This window comes from Chelmon rostratus, chromosome 17, assembly GCF_017976325.1.
Source record: "Chelmon rostratus isolate fCheRos1 chromosome 17, fCheRos1.pri, whole genome shotgun sequence".
NCBI classification, from domain to species: Eukaryota; Metazoa; Chordata; class Actinopteri; order Chaetodontiformes; family Chaetodontidae; genus Chelmon; species Chelmon rostratus.
This window is the reverse complement of record NC_055674.1, coordinates 4,063,289-4,069,288: the sequence shown is the minus strand read 5'-3', so window position 1 is coordinate 4,069,288 and position 6,000 is coordinate 4,063,289.

Here is a 6,000-nt window from a genome sequence, read left to right as displayed (position 1 = left end):
TTGAATCTGATTAAATGTTACAGTGTGGGTGTAATTATGTCATGGGACAGACGAAAAGCTCTCCAGTAGGCTAATGCGCCTGCAGTTGCTGCTTGCTCGACTTCAGATGAGAGCCAGTAGGCCTAATTGGCTACATACAGCCTAATCAGACTTGCTGGATCGTCTTGCTTAACATTTTATCCCCATCCTTGTATCAATTTTCAACTAAATTAGCTTGGTCCACCAGAGATGTAGCAGAATTAGGCAGGGGGAGAGGAGGGGCTGCTATCACAGTATCACAGTATTCTGCCAGTGACGGCTGCACAGTGTGACAAATGTCAGTCAGAGGCAAAAGACTCAATTCTGAGGCAAGTGTGTGTGCGCTGTTACCTGCTGAAAATGTGTCAGAGCTGGACTGTGAGCCTACTTACTTCAGGGATATATTCAGAGAGGTTATACCGCCCCCCGTAGGCCAGGTTGTTTGTGCTTCACAGTACATTCCTGGGCCGGGAGTGGAGATTTGGGGGCCCTGGGTGACATCATGCTTTGTGGACCCCTCTACACATAGTGTGTGTGCATGGGAGGGCATTGCTCTGTCAACCTGCAGTGACCTGAGCAATAACATTTTAAATTGCCATGTTAGCAAAAACAAAAGCTGGTAAAATAAGGAGCAGATTAAAAAAAACACTGATTATCTTGTAAATCATCTTTCATAGTTGATTAGACAAGGTCAAGAGACACTTTGACAGAGTTAATTTTACAAAAACAGTGTTGACCTCTTTTAAATCATTTGTCTTAAAACAAAGTTTAATAGATTTCCAGTATTTTATCTGCTAATTTGGAGAAGGTTTCTAAATTTCTAACAAGAATATGGCACATTTTGACAAAAAACAATTTTCATATATTTTTTTTAAATTAGCACAGAATAAAATGTGCTTAAAAGTTTTGCAAAATATGAAAAACCTGCAGCCACAGATGAGAATCAGTTAATGAAAACAGACTCAAAAACATGCTTTTGGAGGGGCCCGAATGGCCTCAGTCCACAATACCAGTTTGTCACCACCTCTCTAGAATTGATTCTCTAATTAAAGGCATTAATTGTGCCCCAAAATAAAAATACTTCCCCCATACGCAGCTGTCTGGGGGCCCATAATCTCTTTCACGATCCAGCCCTAACACATCTATATGAACTTGTAAACTCAGATTTCTACAAAACATGCAGCATAAGACCATTTCTAACTAAACTTGCAGCTCTTTTTCACAACTCACATCTCAGTTGTCTCAAAGCATAAAACTCCTTTCCTAATTTGTCTTTTGTTTACATCCCGCTGCAGCCCCCACCCCACGTTTCATTTTTGCTGTCATTGATTTAGTATTGAATCGTACAACTGTAGACAGCAGCTGTAGTAGAACACCACAGGCCGCAGAGTAAAATCTTTGATCGGAGGAGTGTTGGAGTGTACTGAAACTTCCGTCCTCCTCATTTTGCTGGGCCGTGAACAGGAGAGGGAAGGGATGGAGGCTGTGAGCTGTCAGAGCGGTGATGACGAGGAGAGGGGAAAGTTGCCTTGGCTGTGGGCAGATGCTGGTGGCAGTGCCAGCTGGTGGGGGGTGGGCCCACCTGTCTCTGGCTCTCCCGGTCTCCCTCTTCTTTACTGTGGAGAAAGCGACAGATGGAGTCCGAAGGTTCTGCTCCAGTCCCAGCGGTGCTTCTTCAGTCTGTCCAGCTCTCCCCCTCACCGGCCTGAAGGCGCCGTGCCAGCCGAACATGGGGGACGGCGCCCGGTACCCGGCCCTCCCCCGCCACAAGGGTCAATTGCTTACACAGAGAGGTCGCCCCTTCGCCTCTTTCTCCCACAAACACTCTGCTACCTCCCTGTGGATGTGAGCAACAACTACATCTTCGCTTTGAAGTCCTGGCCGAACAGGAGGCATTTCTTTTCCCAGATTAAACACTCAGACTCTCGAGGTCTGTCAGCGATGCCGGCTTTGAAATGATCAAGACTGGAGACTTCGCGGAAGTTTTTCAATGAGACAGCGAGCGCCTGAGAGAGATGTGGAGAATTAGATATGTTGTGCATGTTGATGTGAAGCTTTATCATCCCTGAGGAGTGCTTCGGATGTGTAGTGATGCACGTGGACGGTGTGACAGCGTGATAAGGAGAGAATCGTGATGCATGGAGGGGTCAAAGGGTGGTGTCAAAACCCCAAAGTACTGAAGTCCATCACAGGTGGCTTCGTGACCTTTATGTCACCGGTTTTGTAATAAATCAATGCATGAGGTCTCTGAGGACGCACAGAGAGCTCATTAGGGGTCTTTTAAGGAGCGGGCCACCCAGACCAGTTGTTCTGCTGGACCTCCTATTAACCTCCCGCTCATTTGTTTCTAACAATACACACAGCTCTCGTTAAGAGGAGCTGGGCTAAATACAAGAGAAAGGGGAAAATTCCAAATCTCATTCAGACCTTATCTGTTCTCTATTATCTCCCTGCAGATTAATAAATTCTCCCCTGCTTGGCTTTTACCACAATCAGCCCTGATATTTGTAGGTGTCTGTTTCATTAACAGCGGAGCTGAATTATGACTAAGATCCTCTCTCCGAAAGCAGCATAACTGGGCTGTTTCTCCTACCAGCAGCCCACGCTGCTCCCAGAGGTGCCATTAGAGCACATTAATGGATTCTCTGCCATTCAGGAAGAAAGTTATGGTTGTAGCTAAAGCTTCCTCCAGCGATTAAGAAATCAGACCAAATCCCAAGATATGTTGTAGTTATCGATATTTAAATAACAATTCTTAGGTGTTACTGTAAAGGAGTAACAGTGGCCTCCTTCAGGCTGTATGGGTAAGAAGAGTGGATGATTCAAAGAGGACCCGGAGGCCAGAGGGAGAGCCAGAATTCCTCAACAGCTGTCTGATGAACTGCAGGGTATCATGGGAGGTCGGCCTTTATTCACAGCAGGGTACAGACTTAGGCTTTTAGGTTTCTTTTAAAGCCTTGTGGTATTGTAATTCACTGATTTAATAGAAATTATCTGGAGATTTTCTCACCGCGCGAAAAGTGAAATGAGTTTTCTGCCGGCCCAAAGAATTCAGCGTTGAAAATATGAAGACTGAGGCATGTGTAAAGGCAGTCAGTCGAACATTTGGTATTATCTAGACCGACAAAGCTTCCCAATTATCACCAAACATGAAATGAATCTAAAGAGACCAATTTTCGCCAAATAATCAAGCCATTATCATTCATGACTCAGTCACAGTGGAAATTACCAAGTCTCTGCTTGTGCCCAGCAGTGGAGAAGAAAGAACAGACGCGAGGAAACAAAGGGATGATAATGGAGCTCGAACCCGTTTGTGGTTCCGGTGGGACCAGTGTTCATGTGCGTCACTGGGGTTTGGCGAGATATGGGCGCTCTGCCATACCTGAGCCTGATTGAGTGCAAATTAAATCTTGTTTTATCATTTGAATGGAAGGCAAAGAATGAGCAGAAATGGCCAACAATCTATTTGGAGGCAATATCTGCAAAGAAAATCATATCAAGAGAGCATTCAGGGAGCACGTGTCCTCTGAGCTGAGTGCATTTGATGGGTGACATCTCTATTTTATAATGGCTGTATTCACAACAGCCGACTTCATTCTACGGACACACGCAGTGTGCAGCACGTACAGCACAGAATGTAGCTTGAAACTGTTAAATTGATTTATTTTGCAGTATTAAAGTAAACAGCACAGCTTATGGCAAACCACCACTGCTGTGTAGCATCCCATGGTGTTCTAAAAAAAGAGAAATTATATATGTGGATTACGCCTATCTGACGACTGGCAGGAACCAGATTCACCGGCGCTTTGACGCTTAACTTCACTGCGAATGTAACGTAAGCTGGAGCTCGTCCTCCTCCTGGTATTTCTGTGGCTCTGTCCGACTCGGAGCCTTTTCATAAAACTTGATGATTGATGGTATTTTTGTTTGTGTTAATGTCCCTGCTGCTTTGGTCATATTGTGAGCATTTCCCACCTTGACAATAGCTGCATAATTTAAATAAAATATGTCAAACGTGAATGTAATGACAGAAAAACAGGTATGAAATGTTTAGATATCTTTCAGTGGTGGGTCTGGCATTCCTCTGCCATTGTTGCTGTGTTGGCTGCAGTGGTTTGTGTGACTTCGGGGTAACTGGGCTAGCAGTTATGGAGAACCTCAGCTCCGAAAACTTTTGTAAAACTGTCAGTATTCAGAATCTACAAAGCCAATTTCTCGACTCAAAAACTGAATTTATTGATGAAATGGCGGTCGAAACTTGTAAAAAAAATGGTTGTTGTGAGCACTCGGGCGCACATCCAGGTGTTTTTGGCATACTGTAGATTTTGGTTTTGTTCGCATACTGCACTTGTCTCCAGTATTAAGTCGTCACGATAGATTTTGAAGTTTGGGTGAAGAATGACATGAGATGTTTTTGTATCACAAATATATTTCTAAATATTTTTCTATACTCTGTATCAACAGTGAAGGTTCAGAAACCTGGATCAGGTGTTTACACAGTATGCTGGTTTTTGCTGTAGTATTCCAGGCAGCATATACAGGTTTTCTGAAACCAGGATATGATGTTTACATACACAAAATATGTTGGAGACAGTCCAAAAACCGGATCGAATCCAGGATACCAGTGATTCAGACTGAAAGATGGTTCTGGAGAGACAGACTGGAATCATGGCTACTAGTTTGTCCTAAGAGGCTGTTTTGATGCTTGGATGCTGTTTGGATAGCTGGTGGTGTGGTTGGTGGTGTGTGGATATGCTGTTTGGATTGTTGGTGGTGTGGTTGGTGGTGTGTGGATACGCTGTTTAGATAGTTGGTGGTGTGGTTGATGGTGTGGTGTGGTTGGTGGTGTGTGGATATGCTGTTTGGATAGTTGGTGGTGTCGTTGATGGTGTGTGGATATGCTGTTTGGATAGTTGGAGGTGTGGTTGGTGGTGTGTGGATATGCTGTTTGGAAAGTTGGTGGTGTGGTTGGTGGTGTGTGGATATGCTGTTTGGATAGCTGGTGGTGTGGTTGGTGGTGTGTGGATACGCTGTTTAGATAGTTGGTGGTGTGGTTGGTGGTGTGTGGATATGCTGTTTGGATAGCTGGTGGTGTGGTTGGTGGTGTGTGGATATGCTGTTTGGACAGAGTGTGGTTGGAGTCTGGTTGCTGGTGTCAGCGTGGCTCTAATCAGCTGTTGGCAGGCGGATGAGCGGGCGGTCTCTCCCCGCGGCGGCACCCCGGGTCGAAAGCCGGTTTGAAGTTTAATGATGCCAGCTGCCAGCTCCACCAGGCTGTGAGCGCTAACGAGCTGGCACTGGCGGTGGACTGGGCCGCGGCGGCAGCACCTGGAAATGTAGCACACGTTTCAGAGGGGCGGGGCTCCACCGGGGCTGTTGAGGGGCCTGCTTGAGACCCAGGACGGCACCGAGAGGCCCGCATCTCTTTGAAGAGCGCCCCAATTTCCATATTTCATTACGCACTGCTGACTGACAAGGCCCAGCCAGATGTTCTATTTTCAGCTATTTAAATTTTGACCTGCTTTCCTAGCATGGATGCAAAAAGAAAAAAAAACAGATTTCATCAAAACACAGATGCCAAGGATGGTGGGAACTTGGATCCGGCATGTCTGCTTTTTTTTCCTCACCATTCTTTATGTCTTTCCATCCCAGTAAAGCATTGAGAACATAATGACACATTAAATGTCGCTCTTTAACTTCCAATCCTGCTTCATGTCAGGTGTTTGGTGGACAGTCTGTCATGAGGCATTCACTGTCTTGCTCAAGGACGCTTTAACAAGACACACCGGTTGTTTCAGGGATCAAACCTGAGACCTTGTGTTTATGAGACAATCTCTAACCATCCGGCCGACCCAGTGCTGAATTGGCTGCAAAGTGAGTGATGCATGCTCTGAAACACCACATAAAGCATGCTCGCACAGCTTCCTCTGTCCCTGAGATATCGGGATGATTAATTTCTGTGGTATTCCTGTTGAAGCGGCT